At 33.7% G+C, this 22,397-nt stretch overlaps 1 protein-coding gene and 1 long non-coding RNA gene across 6 annotated transcripts in view; one reads left to right on the plus strand and one right to left on the minus strand.

Annotated features, from left to right (window-relative positions):
• The window catches only part of Lar (tyrosine-protein phosphatase Lar), an 855,139-nt gene that overhangs the window by 247,320 nt on the left and 585,422 nt on the right, over positions 1-22,397 (plus strand). The window lies entirely within an intron of this gene.
• LOC141449468 (uncharacterized) overlaps positions 1-22,397 on the minus strand; it is a 308,854-nt gene that overhangs the window by 103,155 nt on the left and 183,302 nt on the right. For 2 of the 5 annotated variants that reach the window (XR_012455533.1, XR_012455532.1), the window contains exons 3-6: positions 19,530-19,575; positions 7,237-7,339; positions 4,545-5,862; positions 4,233-4,456 (exon numbers count right to left, since the gene is read on the minus strand). This is a non-coding gene — a long non-coding RNA (uncharacterized lncRNA). Of the gene's footprint in view, positions 1-4,232; positions 4,457-4,544; positions 5,863-7,236; positions 7,340-15,954; positions 16,180-16,261; positions 16,448-19,529; positions 19,576-22,397 lie in introns of all 5 variants that reach the window. The other 3 variants (XR_012455530.1, XR_012455528.1, XR_012455537.1) reach the window with 3 other exon arrangements.

Consider the following 22,397-nt stretch of genomic DNA (forward strand, 5'->3'; position numbering starts at 1 on the left):
GTTCAAAAAATGGGCTATCAAACTGAACGAAACAAACTCTCAAAACATTACTTTCGCTCTTCGACGCATCACTCTTCCTCCTGTCTTTTACTATCTAATCCCTTTACCAGTAGTCAACGTAGTCCGCTACCTTGGGCTTTACCTTGACAGAAGACTTACATGGAGCCCTCATACTGGACTTAAGAGAACAGAACTCAACAGACGCTTCCGACAACTGAAAAGACTACTCGACAACAGATCAAAACTCACTCAGGACAACAAAAGACCTATATATGTAAGTATATTAAAGCCAGTTTGGGCTTATGGCATCGAACTGTAGGGTTGAACCAAACGCTCAAATCTGCAAAGGATCCAGTCCTTGCAATCTAAAATTCTTCGCTCTACAGTAAACGCTCCTTTCTACGTCACCAATCAAACCATTCACACAGACTTGAACATTCCTTTCGTCACACAAGTTGCAAAAACACGATACAGAAAATTCCATCTTAACATTCAAACACATCAAAAAATTGTGATTCACAATCCACTTGTAAAACATCTATCTTCAAGAACATTTCCAGATAACACTTCTAGGACCGTCTTAAAAGACGGTGGCCTCGCGATCTCCTCTCTGATGAAGAGAGTCAGTAGAATTTAGAATGTTTTGGGGGGGTTACCGCTGGGTAACTTCTCCACTCTGATATGTGTGAATGTTATTTATTGTTATTGTTGTAGCTTATAACGCAAAATGCGTTGATTGTAACTAAATAAATGATTTTTAGGCGTCAAATATATTATTTATTCTTGAACACCCGATAAATCGGCAATACTGGAAATGATCAGTGATTCCATCAGTTATGCCTGTTTTATATGATTCTGGATTATCAACCATCTTTAGAGAATGAAGATCATGCGTATTTATTTCTCATTATAATTTCCTTATTAATTTAGTGAATTAAATTAAATAATCCACAGGACTGGAACAAGCGGGTTTTATTGAGGTAAAATTTAAACATTATGTATAAAACCACTCAGTAACACGATAAACTGTAAGTTACAGACTAAACAACAAGTAAATAAATAAATAGAACATTATGTTTAACAACAAATTTAACTAATTCAAAATCTAAATTATATGTTCATTAAATTAGTTACAATATTATGAATTCATTAGCAAAAATAAAGGCAATATAAACATAATGTAAGACTAATACTCGTAAGCACAGGCCGTGTTCTACTAAACTACCGTATATGCTGTATGTTAAACAAATGTTTATTCAAATTTAAACTAACAACGCATTAGTACGGGCGTAGCCAGCTTCTGAGCTTACAAGGAATCAACCACCTACAGAACACAATATAAAAATTGTATTGATAAGGAAATAATTGTTAATAATTATTAGAAAAAATTCATAGGTTCATGGAAAATGTTCAAGCTTGTTTGAATGAAGTGATTTAGTCCTCACACAACTCTTCTCTCATATTGCCAGCTTAACTTATAAACTCATCAACTCGTAGTGTTGTGTGAACTTAGCAGACTAGTTTAGCGTGCTGTAGAGCCAGCAAGAAAGTTTCATCACCTTTAAGAATTGGGAGTCGACAATGTTTTACAGTTCATAACTACAATTCATCCCTTTATTTGTTTTGTACCGTTTGTACATGAGGTTCACAAATAGGCTCACTTTCTAGCCGATGTAGTGATAAACAACGAATAAAGATCAAGATTAACGGACCAAATACCTATTGCACCCCAACCACGCTGTAACGCCGCTGAAGACCTCAAGCGAGAGACCAAAATAGTTCCTGACACCGCCAATCTTCCATATTTTCTGAATAGCAAAACCGAGACCGGTTACTATAGATAATCTGATACCATTGGTTGATATCTTATTGATACCATTAGAGCCAGACTTCCTCATGTAATCGAGTGATCGGTAACTTGACGTGTGGTGGTAGAAATTAAGCCCAAACGACGCTGTACGTACACCCTATCTTAACTCGTTAATCAAACAGCAGTTGAAGGGCGATATCCCATCCTTAAGCTTCCCCCCCTCTTGGCATCAGTTTACACCATTGGCCAGAAAATTATCTTCACAGAACCTAATTTTTACTTAGGGTAGCCTTAAGACTGGTAATAAAGAGGACTAGTTCATCGAAAGCTTTTCTATTCTTTAGAATGTCAGTATGTTTGCCGGCAATTTATTTCTTAAATTTTTAAAAAGCAGGTCCTCTGTTGGGTGCGAATTTGGAGCACGTCATGACAATGTGTTCCACATCTTCTGGACAGTCACAAGTTGTACAAAGAGGAGATCTTCACCTATTTAATCCAGATATTTCTTACACATGTAATGATCACTTCGCAGTCTATTGACAATGGAGACATATTGTTTGGAACATAATCCATCGCGAAACCAAGGTTTATGACCTACTTTAGGACTAAAGATTTATAAAATTGCCCCTTAGCTGACTCTGAGTATTTCCTTTAGAAGTAACAAACTTCGCGATTATTGCTTTTCTATCAAATTCCCATTTTCTGCTAATTTTTGGTTTTGAGTTTCGGTGAGTTTTACATACACACAGATCTTTGTAAAAACCACTTTTCTCGAACTAAGGAAACTTAAAACTGATACTTCAGGTGAAATCACAAAAATCTAAACTCTGCAGGATTATTTCTTGCAAGAGTACAGTAAGGAAATTCATTAACACTTTTACTCTTAATAAAAGCAGTACCCAATTGGCCGAAGAAGTTTTACTGAGAGATACACTGTGATTATTCATTAAGTTTCATAAAGTCACTCTCGGTCTAATATTGGAATATTAAATGTAGGCGACAAACAATGAAACGATGTAAACTGAAAAGACCAATTCAAGTACAATCAACCAAGAACCTACAAACAACATCAAACTAGCAACATTATAGGGGCTAACGTAGCTATGTCGAAAGAGTTAAATAATTAGGGCAATAATGAGAACGTTTTGATCGTAGAAAACTCAATTTAAAAAAAAAAGTCGACTTCGTATTAAGTCTTCTACAAAATAAGGAGCCCAAACATGATGAGAAATTATTAATTTGAAACAAAAATAATAATTATTGAAATACCTAGATATAAAAAATAATAATCAGGACCTCAAGATGTAACATAATAAGCAGTAAAAGAAGAAATGAGGGAAGGGATTAGCTATGAGGTTAGCATACTGGACTCCCACGCGGAGGTCCCGGGGTTCGAATCCAGAAGCTGACCCTTAGATTTTCTCTTCCTAGGAGCTTCTTACAGCTCACTGTCCGGTGATGTACAGAGTTGTCTGTAACGAGAGAACACTGTCCGGAGGCCGGCAGTGCACTGAAAAAAGCTCCGGGCGCCAATAACCTAAGATGTTGACGCGCCCTAAATCATAAAAAAAAAGAAGAAGAAATGGGGTTGTATGTATACCATAGCTTCAAAAACAAAAGAAAATTATAAAAATTTATGGGCAACAATATGGCCTTCGAGCAACACTGCGAACATTCTCCTCATTGTTCGAACCTTAGATGGAACGCTAGGGAAGAAGTCTTATTTTCCAAACAGTTTAGCGCTGATTCGACCGAACCCCTTACACGGTATCCTTGGTCACAACAAACCCTAGATTTATCACCTACATTATATGGAGGTGTATATATATATATATATATATATATATATATATATATACTCAGTGAACATGAGTAGAATCGTGAGGCTGCAAGAGGTGGAAGGGGCGGCAGATAGCATAACAATGTGTGGAGTTAATAATGTGAACGAACATTCGCTAGAATCGATACTCTTTAGACTAACCTCTTTAGCTAACCTGAATTTTTATTGATAGTCTTTCAAATAGATGGTGGGATCATCTATTATCTACTTATACAATAAAATGTACTCCATCATTACCTCTTTTAGATTGTTAGATAACATTATGAATGAACATAAAATAGAGCAGCTGTTGTTGCAAAGATTTAAGCTGGTTCATGCAAAAAATCGACGAACAAAAAAGAGGAAATACCAGCAGAGAAACTTCGCATTTTATAAAACTAACTTTATTTTGCAAAACATTTACGTGTCACGTAAGTAGAACTTTTTTTTTTACGCTACCTTTTTATGTTATTGCAATTCTGTACTTACTTAAATTATTTTTATTTTTGCAAAACTCAACAGCAGATGTAATAAATCAGACAAAAAAAGCTACATTCCTAATTGAATTTTAATTGCAAAAAAAAGAAAAAATAGCAAACTTACTTGGGTATCTGCTGGATATGACGTCAAAGTTTATTTCTCTTGAAAAAATAATATTTAGCGTGAAGACTCGCATGGCTTATTACAATACTTCTCTAGATCCTAACTTATATATTTCCATTGAATTTGGAACTTTTAATATAAATTTTAGCTTGCTTCAATATTAAATTCACAACATTAAAACGGTGTTTTTGACAGTAGCGTGATCTCTCATCTTCCTCAAACTCCTTAAGATTAAAAAAAAAAAATTTCACGAAAAGATTTTCAATTAAAAGCAATGGTTATTTATCTAAGTAGGAACTAAGCAATACTTACTTACATACTTCTGGGTATCAGCTTCCACTTAAAATTATAAATTATCATTTTTTATTCCCACTTCTGGACAAATCATCAGAAAACAACAAGTGAAGCTGCATAGAAGGTAACTTAAGGATTTTAGGACTCCTCTTGTTGTTTTTTAAAGAAAACCTGCTTCTTGTCAAATTCAAGTATCATTGGGTCATCAGGCGTAGAAATGAAACCGAAGGCATTGTATGAATTATTTACGTCTAAGTCATAGACACTCTCTAGTCTGAAGTACATGGCTGACGATTACAATTGAAGACAATGTTCAGCAGGCTGACTACACTCTGAGAGGCAAAAAAAGTGGCCACCTTAAAAAAATGTATTTAACCATTCGTTATTGCAAAAATAAAATATTTTTAGCATGCATTGTTGTTTAACGTATGGTAGCTTAAAGAAATGATAAGGAAATTCAAAATAGGGAAATAAAGAAATATGGAAAAAGCAAAAGAAATAATCACTAGCACACCGTTGGTTTTTGTAAACTTTGATCTCTAATCCTTAAAATTCACAGTAGTTTGGGCCAGGATTAATTTGAAGCTCGGACTGAATTAATTTTTATAGAGGGGGTCTCTCTCTAACAGCTACTGGCTACATAGACGGACATTCTTTCGGAGGCTGTTGTTCCATTCGTACCATACAATGGCGAGGAATTTTCGTTTAAACACGATAATGCAAGGCCTCATACAGCTAAGATTGTTTCCCGCTACCTGGAAAAAGGCTTCAATCCTATGTTTAGAGGGGCTAACATGTATTCCAGATCTAAAGCTTATTGCAAATCTATGGGATGATTTGTCAAGACGAATTAAAAGACGTCCAACATTAGCAGATTCGCATCAGGAGTTAAGGGTTGCACTAACTAATACGAAAATATCCCTCAGTAGATTATTCAAAAACTAATTAGGTCAATGCCCCTTGGAATGCAAGCCCTAATAAACGCAAGAGGCGGAAAAACACCACTTCTTATTGTTTACCTTTAGTATTCCTAAGTATGTTACAAGTGACCTGTTATTTATTCTAAAAGTATGTGGAGAAGTTAATAAGAAACTGATTGGAAATAAGAACACATACTGAAGGGTGGCCACTTTTTTAGCCTCTCAGTGTAGCTTGTTTGGAACATGGGCACTACTCCCAAAACAGTGGTATAGTGATTATAAAGCAAGGATTTTAAGAGGGCGATTTCTGGTTTTCTACAACCGCATGTAACTACTTTTTATTTATTTATTTATTTTTTTAAGTTATATTGTATTCCTCCTCCGACACTAATTCGTAGTTGGACGTTAGGCTCCGCCTGAAATAAATAGGCGATTACTTTACTTTGTTTATTACATTCAATAGTTTTGCGAATGGCAAACTAGAATAATACAAACTCTAAATTGAAAAAAAAATTATTTAAAAAAACATTTTAGAAATGAATTGGCATTTTTTTTGAAATATTTTTATTTAGCATACATTCTAAGGTAAAAGGCGATGCGTCTCAGTTAGTTTGACTGCAATTAAGTGTAACTTTTCCAATTTAATTGTAACTAAATCACAGAATAGTTTCCACTAACTTAGCGAATGTGCTCTAATTAATTATTGTACACGTATTTCTTACTTTAATTCAGATGTTTTCAAAATTCTGTTCACCTATTTTCAAGATTTACTTTATAAATTTGCCGATTTATGCAAACTAAACTGAAATATATTATGCACTAAGATATCCTAAATAAATTTATTTCAACGCTGGTTTTATTGCACAATATTGAATCTCCTTTTTTTGAAAGTTAAATAAGCAGAATTTATTTGAGAATTGGCCACCTTCAAAGTTTGCCATGTCTACTCATTAGAAATGTCAATGTTTGATAAGAAGCGAGCTTTTTTTTGAAGAAAAAATAAAAGGAACGAACTGACTGAAGATGAAGTAGAAAAAAAAGAGAGTTGATCGTCAAGGCGACCTTTCTGAGATTTTGTAAATAAAATAAAGTCACTTTGTACAATCCTCTCAGCAATAGGTACACTTCGTATTGCGTTATATCAAAGAGTTCCACGTATTTTTTTATTTTATTCATTTATTTTTTTTTTTTTTGTAAAGTAAATTACATTTTCGTCATGGATTGATAACATTTTTTAACGGCAATTTTTTAGCGTTTACACTTTTAGATTAACATGTTTATATGGCTTGAAAATTCTAATCCCCATATTTTATTAAAAGATTTGTAACTTCTTATTAAAAGGTTACAGATTGTAACGAACAATTATAAGTTCATTGAACATGAATTATATTATTAATGAAGATATTAATATAAAATTAAAAATGAATCTGATACACGAGTACATTAATATAAAATTAAATATCAAAACAGCGCGAGGTTTGTGCGAAAACGATGTAATTATATATATGGACACTTTGTGCAAAGAATCCTAATTTTTTGAAACACCTTAATGAAATTAAATCAATTATGTAAAGAAGAACGAGATTCCTCCATCAAAATTGAATCTTTCTCCAAATTTGTAAAATATTAAATAATACCAAATGAACAAGTTATCAATTTGATAAAATAGTATTTATTGCGAACAGTTTCAGAATACTCGGAACATTGAAATAACTTGTTAATCGAGAAGATAGAAACCTGCCCTTCCTAATAAAAACCCTTCAAAAGGTTGTTTAGGAGGAGCACCTTACCTTCATCATACACTGTTCTCAACACCTCAACTAATTTACCAAACAGCATTTATACCAGTAAATGATGTACTTGTTTATCGTGAGCCTCAATACCTTCATAAGCCTTAAACAAACAAATTAGACACTACATTATGACTTACATGCTGGCAAAAATTTAACATTTACAAAATGATAACATTTTATTTCAACAAAACTGAGACATTAATCTTCATACTTTCCTCACACACTTTCTCTGATGACTGATAAAAGAAATCCACAGAGTTGTGCTAGAGCATTAGCACTCGAACACCATCTCCTCTTGTTCTTGAAAGGGGAAAGGGCTCTCTTATCGAGAACAGGGAATATCGATCCATTTCTGGTAGTTTAAGTACAACCAGTTCGGGGCTGAGGGCACGAACTAGTTTACCTTTTGCTAAAGCAGTATCATTGAAAAACATATTATCTTAATTAAATTCTACAAAAATATCTCAGCGAGCTATATATCTGAGAAAGACTGACACCTGTACATACGTTCACAGCTGGTAAGGTAAGATTAGGTTAAGTTAAATAAGATTAGATTAGGTTAACTTCAAAAAGAGTTGCACTAATCTCAATACACTTCCTTACATTACTCCGAACAATAAAAAAGCTCGAAGTGGTTTAAGAAAGAAAGAAAAAACTTTGTGAAAAAATGTCTAATAACAGAGGCCATTAAATTATAAATAGAAAGCATGTATTGTCCGACGGCGGTTGCAAACTTAAGGCCGAATCCTCGTCACACTCATAAACAAGGAGATGAGAAAGTGCGGGTAGCCGAAGGCGATATTTATTTATCTTCAACATCTACGGAATAATTAACGTAGATTTGCATGTTGACCGACTTGCTTTTTTTTTTTTTTTTTCCTAACCATAAACCATTATATAATCTATGCTCTAATTTTAGCTTTATTTCACGTTTAATGAGACAAGCTACCGATCTAATTTGAATTTATTGCTGAGACTCTACCACTAAATGAGAGCAAATTATTTTCCTGTATAATTTTATATTTATCTATTCACTCTCAGTCTGTAATTACATCCACAAATAAACGAAAATAAATTTAGATAAGTGAAAATTGAAATATACAATAAGGGTAATTTAATAAAAAAATAACATTGGCCATTTAATTGGCCATTAGTCATTATTTTCTTTATAAGATTTTTTTACGATAATTGTAATTAACAAATGCAGAGAATGGTATGAAGCAGTCAAATTATTTAATTTAGTTTTTTTCATTACAAAACTAACACCTCGATTTATTAAAAAAGCACGATTTATTCTAACAAAGTAACATGAATATTGTTATCGCTAACTCCCAACAGATCACTAGCGAAAACCTTTACCCAGAAAACTGTTACAATAAAAGTGATAGAAGAAATACGAGTAATTTGAACCCATGGTGTACTACGGTACATTAACTACAAAAACCTGAAGGCACTCGTCCATACTTCGTCTATCGCAATTCGTCCTGTTCAAGTGGAGCACCCCAATGTACCTTAATTATAGAAAGGTAAGAAAATAATATAATAAATGTATATTTGCTATTTATAAATTGGATGAGTACTCTATATTGGATGAGTACTCTATATTGGATGAGTACTCTATATTGGATGAGTACTCTATATTGGATGAGTACTCTATATTGGATGAGTACTCTATATTGGATGAGTACTCTACATTTCATCCTAACCTCATTTTCTCTTCATCCTTTAAACATAAACTTTCAAAATTGTAATCACATTTTTCATTCAGATCCATCAATCAGTTTAATATATTAAGAGTACCGGTTCACATCAAATTTTGTGAAATCTATTAGTTATCAAGAAACCATGGAACAGCGCGGTGAGCCTACTTTGATATACGGCAGTAAAACCTGACAAGAAAAGACACGAACAAACTGAGAAGAACTGTCATAAGCATGTTAAAAATAATTAGAAAGCAAAACGTGGATAAACAAACTGACTGGGATGGCTGATAATATCAGGTTGATATCGGAGAGGAAATGGCACTGGGATGGGTCAAGTTGAATGGTTGGAAGATGACAGGTGGACCTAGAAGATTTTAGAATGGGGTAGCCCACAGAACAGAGAAGAAAACTTGGAAGACCGAAAATCAGTTTGGAACCAAGGGATGATGAAATGCTGTAATGGTGTTACTTGCTAAAGAGTAGCCTTCGTGCGATCTGAATGGAGAATAACAAGTCAAAGAAATATAGAGGTTACCACAAGAATAATGTCCTGATTTTGATAGGACATAACAACTGCAATAGTGTTAAAAGTGACAGAAGTAAAATCAGTTTATTTCAATGTAACAATTACATTTTTTTATTTATTTCTATTTTTATTGCCTCCATTTATCATTAAATTAGTGAAGTGATGATCAGTTTATTTTAATACATAAAAATACTTATTGTTTTGTTTTAAATCTTTAGAGTTTTTAATATTAAGGAGAAAATTAAGAAATATGTTTAAACAAAAAAGTAAAAAACAAATTATAAATTGAAAATAATAATAAATTAAAACCTATACCAAATAACTTGTAAAAAGTGCAAAATTTAAGCAACTTAAGTCACAAAGATGGCCACAGCTGCAGTTGATTTATTTAAAGTGTCTGTTGCATGTGTAATGTTTAAATAAATGGCTGTAATTGTTATTAAATTTATGATCAATATTATTGGTCGTCCAGTTCTACTAGTATCGAGTAATGTTTAAAAATAAATAATTATTCAATTAAAGTATCTAATCAATCATCAGAACTTTACTTTTATTATTTACAACTGCACAAAATGCAACAATAAAATTTAATAAATGCATAATATTGCATCAGCTCTCAGAATATTGTCGAATAGCTGAGTAATGAGACGTTTGCAATGACAAAAAGGCGCATTGTTATAGAAAAGATAGTGTTTTTAAAAAAATTAAATTTAAATAACTTCCAAGACATTATCTTGATAAAAGGGATAGAAATCAAGAAACAATTCAACAAGAATGCATAATCTCTTGCAGGGGAAATGGCAGCTTTAATCAAATCCACGGTATTCGTACCTTTTTGCTTGTAATTTCGATAATTGTAGTCTAAACTTCGAGAAAGGTTACATTCAAATATTTAGAGAGACTCTGCTAATGTAAGGGCATAAGCACTAAAAGGTTACGTAGATGTGTTTTTCCAAGTTTATACTCCCAGAGAAGATAAAGCTGCCCTGCAAACAGCTACTCCCTTCTAAACCTTGTTCACTATATTGGAAATGACCCTTTATATCAAGGGCGTTTCTCCTATCGACTATCCAGAATTGCCACCCTAAATAGAGAGCGTCTGCTAGTGGCAAACCTAATGACTATTTAATCACCAAGTCACCTCATTGGTAACGGAACTTTTTAGGAAATCTAATAATACTCTTTGGCGAGCATGACTGAAATTTATAGTTTATCTATTGAATTGAATGTATTAGCGTCTTTTTCTCTTTTGAACCTAAAAAAGTAAGATTCGAGCCAGCAAAAATTATAAATAGCATTTAGCATTACAATAAGGTGAGGTCAAAGAATTAATATAAACTTGAGCTTCAAATTTCCTAATTTTAGCGAGAATAATTTTTGTATTAAAAGGAAAAAAGTACTTCGGAAATAATTAATAACTATATCGGCCACTACTGAAACGAAATGGAGATTGACCGAACTGTTAATGAAGTAGGAGATGAAGATATTAAGGAAATAATGTACGTATTAAATATACATGGAGTATTTATTTTAGCCCAGTGAGATCGGAGTTGAATAGGCCAACAACATTTTTATTGAAGTAGGCGATAAATAGCCAGCCTTCCATTGTTCCGATTAAAATTAACCTCTAACCAAGTTCCGATTTCGCCCTTTTTCAATCTTATGAAAGTAGTCAGGAAGACGAAATAACGAATTCCAGGTTGGATGTTGTTAAATCAGCCAAGCTCTCTGTCCAGTGAAACAAAAACCTGCTAAAATACCTGAAATAAACACAGCCGGAGTGCCAGGCAAACGGATATGGGATATAAAACTTAAGATTTGGAAGAGTAGGAAAATCGCTACCATAATTTGGACCTAATGTACCTGTTACTAAGCAAATCTGAAATGGTCTTTTGGAAAAAAAAGAGAAAGTTCGAAAGAGGATATTATTGGTAAATTCATCAATTTCTGAATACGAGTGGATAAGCCAAAGAGAGATCCAAGTCTTGTGAGGTGATGTTGATGAATAGCAGTTTAGAACTAAACAGTTTGGCAGAGAAGTTGTAATTGTAGGAGTCTTTGCCATAACCAATAACAAACTCACAGCTAAAATAGTTGAATACTGGAATAAATTATTTGGTACACTGAAAGACAAGTCGAATAGGAAGGAGATTGTATTGATGCAGAGTTATGAGATACTTTTCTGAATTTCGGGATTCTACGGAATTAGAAATTGGGGAACTGTGGATTAAGAATTATATGAAATAGTCATGGCCGCTCCCGCAATTAGATCGATAAGGTCAATCTTACACCAAAAACTAGCAATACGAGTATAATCTGCACTGTATACTAATCAAGGCATAATGAATATTTTTCTAGTACTTTTTCCGTAAAAATTATGGGATTACAGAAAAATGACCTATTTGGGAGACCTTAAAATGACTCAAAAAAAGGTTAATATCATTATCAATTGCCAGTTTCCTAATTCCTAATGAAAACCTACCAACTACATTCATTAAATTGTTCACTAACAACGCTTACATTGTTCTGTTTCCAAACAGTTCCATTCTGAAGAGAGTTTTCAACGCTTTAAACCGAATCAGAGATAAAACTGCTTGATCTAAAGACTAAGAAAATGAAAAAAAAAAAAAAAACTATAAGAGACAACTATTGCGACGGCAAATGGTTGGTCTATCAGAAAGCGTAGGTAGCAGACGATCGAACAGCCAGTTCTCGCTTACCTTATCACCGTGTTATGTCGTTTGTGGGCCGCAAGGCTTATCACACTTTGTACTAGGTGAGAGGAACAAGTAAAACAGTCAGATAAAGTTGATGTTAAGGCAGTTAGCTTTATACATATGTGTGTTTGTGTGTGTATTTAAAAAAAAAGGAAAAAAAAAACAGTTGTTACGATAAGGGGAGCATCATCACATCAGAACGCAGAAACGCAGAACCCGTCCCATTCATACCTAGGTTCCGTAGACTCCACTGTTTATAAAAAAGAACTGTTAATATGGTTTCCCTTTGTCGCTTTGTTATTACCTGACTGTTTAGAGACCGTTCGGATCACCATTGCTGTTATGCATTTGTTATAACTGGGATCCTAGTCTGCGAATACTACTAACAAATTTTTGTTAATAACAGAACACAATCACTCAAATTCTATACAAAACTTTTTTTTTATATAAATATTTAAAATTGCTTTGACGATGTGTAAAGCAATAATTTTGAAATTTTAGCGAAGTTCTTCAATTTACACATTTTTTCCCCCTTCTGATGAAGCACGGCTGATTAATTTTCTTCACCATTTTAGGTTTCGTAAGAATAATCTATCATTCAAGAACAAATACGCAGAATTTGCACCAATTTTACTTATTCGGCATGCTTTAAAAGTTTGTTCCAGCAAGTACCCCTTGTTATTATGAAAAAGCTCCTCAACTACCTTATTCTGGGCCAGAGGCGCACCCGAAATATTTTCTTTTTTTTCCTTGTGCAAGCTTCCCGCTTGAGAAGTAAATCCATAACATTTTTGTTTCAAAACTGTTCTCGTTTTTAAGGGTACACAATATAAACTTTCTAATGAGGTTCTTTCTTAGAATACGTTTACAAAATAATGCAAAAGGATCTCATTAAAAAGAACATTAAACGTTGTGCGGTTCTCGGGCGGTTCCAGGACAGAAGCAGGATGAGGCGGTCTGTATTTCGTCAAGTATAAAAAACATTTCAGGTTTATATTTTGCACAGAGATTCTGCTGTTTATCAAGTCCTAAGTACTTAATTTAAAGTGTGCAATTATTACTTCTAGAGTGACATTCAGTGAAAAAACGCCGTTTGATGGGATGGAAACTCTCCCCAATTCACACACAAAAAAAAAGAAGAATGTCAGCCATTTACAGCGAATGAAAATGACTCAGTAGTGTATCCAACCAAGAGTTGGAAAAGACAAATAGCCCTAGCAATCAGTAGGTAAAAACCTCAGACCAATGGCGAAAAAGTTCCTTACTAGGCCTAAATTCACTACGGCTTTACTCCCACAACATTCGGACGATCAAGTCCCCTTGAAGGACTACATCAGACGGAATAAACAAACACATACATCGTAGGTTCCGGTCAAAGGATAGCTCTTATAGGCTTGACAGAGGGAAGAAGACACTAAACTTATTGGATATTTCCTGTCTTTGCGAAGACTGAGAATTCGGCACGAGAACTGATACCTTAAACCCTTACCAGCAGTCTCGCTCCCTTAATCAAAAAATATGAATGGAGAGAGGTGCTTCATCTTGAGGGAGGCTTTAATCCCAGTGTCGCGGTAGAATATGCTGACTAGCCAACTCTTACGGAATTTCCCCTAACTTCTTCTTTCTTGGCATTTCAGCCCATGAAGGGTCCTAGCCTTCCTCGATTTCCCAATTGAAGTAATCTAAATTTACGTCCAATTTTTAGACTAAAGAATTATGTTTAGAATTAAGTCAACACATACACTCATGTGTTTATTTATATTTAGGAGCATTATGCCATTTAATCTAGTCTTAAATCGAGACCTGTCGAGCTAATATGTATTGTGGTACTGGATTCGATTCCCGGTCTTAGGCCTTGGATTTTATTTAATGGTTAATAAAAGATATTAGAGTAAAGTAAGTTTACTAGTAGCCTCCGTCCACGACGCCTAATTGTAGTTGGATTTAAAGGCCGCCTGAAAAAATAGGCAATTAAAAGTAAAGTAAAGACTTTACTACTTTACTAATCTAGTCTTAAAGCTGGAATTTTCTAAATAATGTACTCAGTCTACGAATCATTGGCACTTTTTCAATTTATAACATATTCTAAGCATACTATTAACAAACTTTTAACTTTTTCAAACTATTTCGGGAAGATTTTCATCCCTAAACTCTTTCTCCTACGTATATGGGGCTATGATGCTAATAATGCATTTTTTCTTCTCTTAAGTAGTGAGTCTGTGCTTGGAAAAACAATTGTTGCCCAATTTCAATCATTATAACGTTTCTATAAAGGCTAATAAAGAATAAATTAGTAATTATATTGCTATCAAATTCTTACCAGAACACATGTATCTATCTATCTGCTAGCAACAAATCTTAAGTTTTTTACAGAACTTAACAACAGCATATTTAAATCAATGAAAAAGTTTCACATGTACAATTCTAAAAGCGACAATAAATTTAATAAAGTTCAGTATCAAAATGTTTAATAAGCAATTGTACAATTCCCTACGAATTATACACGTGAATAACCCAAATTTAACTGCCAAATGAGATGCCTCAACGACTGACTTGGAAAATTAATTAAAAACAGAATAAATATCACAGCTGTGACTATTTTTTTTTTTTTTTTTAAAGAATTAAAATACCAAACTTAATATTTATTCCCTCTTACTGTTGTAAACTGTAATCTTCCCTCACCAACTACATTCATAAATACTTAAAACTATTTGTTCGAAACCGCTCACACATATGCAGATTATGGTAAGCACAGTTAAATGGTACCTCAGACGAACAACACAGAATTCCTCTAGGACAATCAATGCATGGTGTATACATATGTAGCGTGTTGGTTTAAACGAAATCTTGAGGAAAACAGTAGTTCATATTTCACAAACATTCTCACTCTGATAAACAACAAACACTTGACAATAATCGTACGATATTCTAGAACGGGTAGTTTAAGGTTAATCTGCAGTAAATCTTCTTAAGACGTTGTAGGTTTGGTTTGTAAGTCACTTCTTCCCGTAAGGGGCGTTTACTTTCACTGTTTACAATAAAGTTCCGTGTCTACTTCGATCAACAAAATTTTGATTAAAAACCAAATAATCGAACTTCAAATACCCATTTCTCAAGCAAACTTAATTGGGAAGGCACTTCAATCACAAAATCTTCTTTTGCAGGCTAAATTAGATGACTTTAGCCGAATTATTTGTTAAGTAAGGGTATTTAACTGAGAGCTTTTTAGATTGGGCAGACTTATTTCTTCTTCAGGTAGTGTTATATGAAAGTTGTAAAGGAAATAAGCATAAAAAGCGTTGAGCGAGTTACGTAAGAGAAGGGCCATGATTATGCAAACAGGTACTTGTTTTTTGTAGCCCTTTTTTGTTTGTTTTAACTAATTTTGTAGGATGCAAAAAAAAAGGTGTCTTAGCGGAGCAATATATTGTGTAATGTTATTGGCCTCTAAATAAAATAAATAAGTGTAGACTATAAAGAGTACAAGAGACTAGCGAGCAGGGACGACCCGGAGATGTTAAAAAGGAGCGTAAGGGGTGTCTGAAGGACCCTGCCCACTGTCATACCCTCGGCAGGGGCCCCATCCTTCCGCTAGAAGGGACAGCACCGGCAGAACGGTGCGCACATATGAAATTCCATTATTATTAAAGTAGGCACACCCTTCCCACACCCGGTCACAATGGTCGACCCCAACTTCTGTAGCCCCATACTTCTAGGTTCCCCAGTGACACATAAGCCAACTAAACCCCACTTTTCGCTTCAACCTTACCTTTTCCCGCAAGTCTCTGACATATTATTATTACTGTTTCTCATTTCTCTTGTTTTTGCTTTTTAAACGGTAACAATTTCCTCTTGGCTTCATTTTCTATTATACAATTGCAAGAAAACGGAAAAAAGAAGAGGTACATCCAGGTTTCCTATTATCTCCACATGCAATTTTCAGCATTCGTTCTTTCTAAACAATAATATATGAATTTAGTTCCGATCGCTTCTCCTAAAATAAATGAAATTACTAACGCTACATATCTTTAGTTTTATTTATCTTATATTCAATTTATTCAAAACAAATAATTTACTTCTCTTTTTTTCTTGATCTAAAATTACAAACCCACATCGCCATATTGTTCACAGGTAATCCATTGTTAATCTACAATCTACTCGTATTCTGGGACCGTTTTTTATAATTCGTTTGATTTTAATTCGACTAGAATCGATCTCGTCATTTTACCTTGAAATGTTTATCACCTTTCTTACTACAGCACCTACGTTAAAAATTTTGTGATAATCCAGAAATGTGTTTTTATAAGTTTAATACCTAGCCTGAATTTCAATTATAATAATAAAGTATTCCACAAAAAACTGACTTTGAGCAAAGTGTTGCTTGATTTTATGTCTCAGAATTCAGTTCCCTCTTAAAAAAAACTTGGTACTCGGGTTGAACAAGATCAAAAATAAAATATTCTGCTGATCTATTTTTTGTTACACCTCTCAAATCTGGAGGTGTAAGAGGTTTGGGACAACTTAAATAAAGCTCAAACCTTAATGAGAAAGTTAATGTCCTTTCTTCAGGCAACTTTACGGCACCATTTAGAGACTATGGTTGTACACTCTATTCAGGAATCACAAATACTTCTAGGTGAGGTACTAAACATTGAAATTCACCCAGAATGAAATATTCCACTGACTAGAGACAAGGGAAAGAAAAAAAATGGCCAAATAAATGAGAAAGCAAATGAAGTATTAAAAGTGAAGTTGAACTAATATCTGAAGGCAGAAAATGGATATACATAATAATTTGTGAGGTTGATAGAGAAGGAGGAGTTGGTGACTATTAATGGGGTCATATGTATGATGAAGGAGTGTGCAGCTTCAAGCCGGCGGAGTTCACTGTTCGAGGGAGGCGGCAGATAGAATCTGTCTGCAGCCGCCTCCACAATGGAGGCCGCAAGAAGAATAGTGACTGCAAACACACATTTATCCAGAACAGATTTTCAGGTCAAACACTTTACTTTAAATAACAAACTCTGTTAAACTTTCTGTTATCTCTGTAGTAATATGAATACACATTTTTGTTAAATTACATAATGTAGTATAATAATGAAATGGTGCTTTGCACAACCTGCCGCCATTAATATGTTTCCCACAACATTTTCCGAACTGATATTGTCAAACATAGGAGTAAATCTAATTTCGATCAAGAGACATCGTAAAATATTAGTTCTTAACTTTTATCTAGCTCGTAGTAGCAATATGGTTTCACATCGCTACATAATTGGGCCTTAATTTGTGGAGTTTATGATGGGGTTCTCCCCCCTAATGATGCCTAAGATTAAGGACAAGCTCTTTGGTCAGATAGCTGACTCTATGAAAGAATTTAGGGTCTATCTATAAGGTTACTCCAAGATTACTTTGATTGAATATTATCCAGTATTGGATTTAATAACATGCTTATTCAATAATGTTTGGGAAACCTGTTGCATTTAAAGGCAATCTACCATAACATCACACAACATGGCGGACTTGCTTCTATAGGACCCACATCTAAGCCGATTTCAGCTTCACTCTCGCAAACATTCTAATCTAGTAAATTTTATTTTTCCTTTAAGAATAAATAAGGTAACCAATAACATTAGTATTTTGTGATTTCCTTAAAGAAATTTTATCGCATAATCCAATAATTTATCAAATATCTACGAGGGAAAATCAGTGAAGAACAACCTAAAGTTATTTTTCAATGAAATACGAGGGTCGTTTGAAAAGTCCGTGCAAAAATAAAAACTACTTAATTTTTGGGGGTAAACCTGTTTTATTTTTCAACATAGTCTCCTTTTAGGCTTATACACTTCGTCCAACGCTGCTCTAGTTTGTTGATCCCTTCCGAATAATAGGATTTGTCCAAGTCTGAAAAATAGCCATTCGTTTCTGCAATCACCTCCTCGTTTGAATAAAATCTTTTTCCCGCCAGCCATTTCTTCATATTGGGGAACAAATAGTAGTCCGAGGGAGCCAAGTCTGGAGAATAGGGGGGATGCGAAACGAGTTGGAACCCTATTTCCATTAATTTTGCGACCACAACTGCTGAGGTGTGAGCTGGTGCGTTGTCGTGATGGAAAAGGACTTTTTTGTGGGCCAATCGTGAGCGGTTTTTCTTGCAGCTCGGTTTTCAAACGGTCCAATAACGATGAATAATATGCACCTGTAATAGTTTTACCCTTTTCCAGATAGTCGATGAGGATTATTCCTTGCGAATCCCAAAAGACAGTCGCCATAATCTTTCCGGCCGAAGGAAAGGTCTTCGCCTTTTTTGGCGCAGATTCCTTCTTGGTAACCCATTGTTTAGATTGTTCTTTAGTCTCAGGAGTGTAGTGATGTATCCATGTTTCATCCACAGTGACGAAACGACGCTTAAATTCCTGCGGATTCTTCTGGAACAGCTGCAAACCGTCCTTGCAACACTTCACACGATTTCGTTTTTGGTCAAGCGTGAGCAATCGCGGCACCCATCTTGCGGATAGCTTTGTCATGTCCAAATGTTCATGCAAAATATTATGTACCCGTTCATTCGAGATGCCCACAGCACTAGCAATCTCACGCACCTTCACTCTTCTGTCATCCATCACCATAACATGAATTTTATCAATGATTTCTGGATTAGTAACCTCAACAGGGCGTCCAGAACGTTCAGCGTCACTTGTGCCCATATGGCCACTCCGAAAATTTTGAAACCACTTATAAACTGTTCTAATGGAAGGTGCAGAGTCACCATAATGTTTATCAAGCTTCTCTTTAGTCTCCTGAGGCGTTTTGCCTTTCATAAAGTAGTGTTTAATCAACACACGAAATTCTTTTTCGTCCATTTTTTGAAAATCACTCGATTTCCTCGATTCAAACGAATGCCAAACACAAAGAAATAGACCGATCTGGCTGAAACTTGGTGTGTGTTCCAAGAGATGCTACTGACCCTCGTAATTACTGTTAAATAATTAACCAATCGGAATGCAACGGTAGAGATGTAAATATGGGTGGGCGGTTGGATTATCCAATCAAAAGCAGGAACTTTCATGTGAGCTCATAGCTCTGAACAAGAATATATTTTTAAAAAATACAGTTCTACTTCTAATTTTTGGAAAAGGGTACCTTATAATTTTCGTTTAAACATTGCGTAAACACTACGCACATCTAGATAAGCTGATGTAGAACCCGAGACCCAGCATATGTGCCGTACTCCCTACATTTCCTTGCTGGGACCGATATTGTCAAATATCAGATTTTAATTAAACAATATTGTAAAACATCATTATTTCGTTATCCCTTCTCTATAAAATATTGTAATCGTGCACTTACCGAAACTAAAATTCCTGCGGAAATCATATGTTTGATTTGAAGTTACCTGAAAACGAATAAAATGTTAGAGACTGCGTTTTTAGGTAAATTAAAAATATTTTTTTAAAATTAAAAGTCGAAAGAAGGACAAACATTGTAATTTTTTTTTTGGGGGCGATATTTCTGTTGCTTTCTTTTTGTATTTTCTCAAAACAGTTCAATCAAGTTACTCTAATTTTTGTAATAATTTATAAATATCACTATCATCTGAAACTTTTGCCCAGTAAATTCATTACTTGGGGAATCTAAAATGCCCTTTCTGTTGATTACCCTGAGTATATGAACTGCGAAATCTCTAGGAAACAATAAAAGCAGTTCTAAACATTTCTGTGAATTAGGAAGTGAATAGAAAATTGCTAAAATCACTTTTCTATCTATTTTATTACTAACTGCTTTCATATAAACCTACTTCAAACCTTTCATTTAAAAACAATATTTTTCTCAGTGTTCTAGGATCTGAGTCAGATACGGTAGGAGTGTTTAAAACTTGAAAAAGATCATTTACAAATCTTAGAACTTTTAACTGCGATCCCCACCAACTATACAGTTAAGTAATCAACATTTTTTTTTTCAATGAAAATACGTAGATTAGAATTACGGTGAGAATTGCCTTAAAAGAAGTTATGTGAAATATTGAACATTGAATGAGGTTTCACGTCGCCAGATTCACTTCTTGATGTTTATACGACTTAGTGGCCTTATTCGTTTATTATTTTCATTGATATTTTTTAATAATAATGAAAATGGTGTCATCAATTATTTGTAAGGTTATATGAAAATTATTTTGTAATAAATAATTTTATTACAGTAACGTATGATCTTGTAGAGAAAATGTGCAACCATTTAGCTACACCTGTAAACTAATTCTGGCCCTCAGACTTCAAAAGGTAAAATGTCCCTGTGATGTAACATAATATTATAAATGAAAAGGCAATGTTTCAAGTAACAAAGCATAGTTTTCTACAAAAGGTACATTGGTTTTGTTGTAAAAAAAAAATATACCAAACTGAATAGGAATGTTATTTATCTTTTCTAGAAACAGCAATTGCCAACGAACAATTGGAACCTAATCTGTTATAATAGATGGTATGAAATGATGCTTGAGTGATCTTTGTAATGTCTGAAGTGTTTCTGAAATGTGAAAGTGCTCACTTGAGGTCATGGGTATTATGTGAACACTACCCATGAAAGTTGCTATATTCATTTGAATGTCATAGGTATATATTCATACAGTAATTAGTTTACATTTAAATGTTTACTATCACCTGTCAATTTTATGCACAGATAAAACAATTTATATGCTGGCTGTAAGGGTAGGTAATATCGATGCCAAGGAAAAATAAAAACTATCGATAACAACAAATGTATGCAACTTAAAAGAGCAGCCAAAGTTTTAAAAGTGATTCACTAAAGCATTAAATTTATTTGTTTATAAAATGGATTACTGTTTGAATTAATTACTAATTCAATAATTAATTAATAATAAACATATTAGTAATCTTGGTTTCAGAGAACATTACTTAGAGATCAGATCCCCAGTAATAAAACACAAAGTGATAAGCTAATTAAGGTTTAAAGGTAACCCTTTAAATGCAAAATTGTATCATAGAAATCATAGTTACAGTTTTAATGATGAAATTATATGTGATCTATGTAATTGAAAGTAATCTAAAAATGTTTTTCATTTTTTATTAGTTTGCCCTATATTTGAAAATATAGATATGTATATGAAATATAATTTAGGAAAAGAGGAAAATTTACAAGTTATAAATGATATAGAAAAAATGAATAATTTATTTTATTTTGTAACTTCAGCATTGAAGTTCAAAGATTTCTCTGTTTTTTGTTTTTTTAATGATTTAAGGCGCGTCAACATCTAAGGTTATTGGCGCCCGGAGCTTTTTTCAGTGCACTGCCGGCCTCCGGACAGTGTTTTCTCGTTACAGACAACACTGTCCATCACCGGACAGTGAGCTGTAAGAAGCTCCTAGGAAGATTTCTCTGTTATTATTACTAAATACAAGTAATTATTCACAAATGTTTACACTAGAGCAGCGTTTCCCAACCTTTCTTGGCTCGCGTACCACTTGGTAGTACATCATTTCTAAATTGTACCATAAATTAAAGTGTAATTTATTTATTATAGGAAAAAACGTTTGTATGATTATTTTTCGCTTACCACCAACTAGCAACTCGCGTACCACAATTTGGGAAACGCTGCTCTAAAACATTGCAATTTGTACCAATTATAAACCTAACTATTCTCTACATTTCGGTACAGAAATCATAGAATTGTAATAAAGGCGAGAAGAGATATAAACGGTTGAAATTTCACGGAATTCGAAACGATTTTGAAAACGTCAAAAATTTAATGTTGAATAGCTCATGGAATTATAATCACTAAAACATTGCAATTAATGTTACATTTACAGCTAACATTTCTCTACATTTCGGTACGGAAATAATTGAATTCTGATAAATACGAAAAGAGATTTAAACGTTTGAATTTGTAGAAATTTGAAAACCTTCAAAATTTGACCTTCAATAACCAGTTAACTATTATCTTTAGAACATTGCAATTTGTACCAGTTTTACACCTATCTTTTCACTTCATTTCGATAAAGAAATCATAGTATTCTGGTAGAGACGAAAAGAGATATAAACGTTTGAAATTTCACGGAATTGGAAACGAATTTGGAAACGTCAAAAATTTAATTTTGAATATCTCATGAACTATTATCACTAATACATTCCTATTAATACCAGTTATAGAGCTAAGTTTTCTCTACAATTTGGTTAACGTTTCATTAAAATCTTATTAATACGAAA

Source organism: Rhodnius prolixus, unplaced genomic scaffold (genome assembly GCF_049639745.1).
Source record: "Rhodnius prolixus isolate KJV_2025 unplaced genomic scaffold, Rpr scaffold_1, whole genome shotgun sequence".
Lineage (NCBI taxonomy): Eukaryota > Metazoa > Arthropoda > Insecta > Hemiptera > Reduviidae > Rhodnius > Rhodnius prolixus.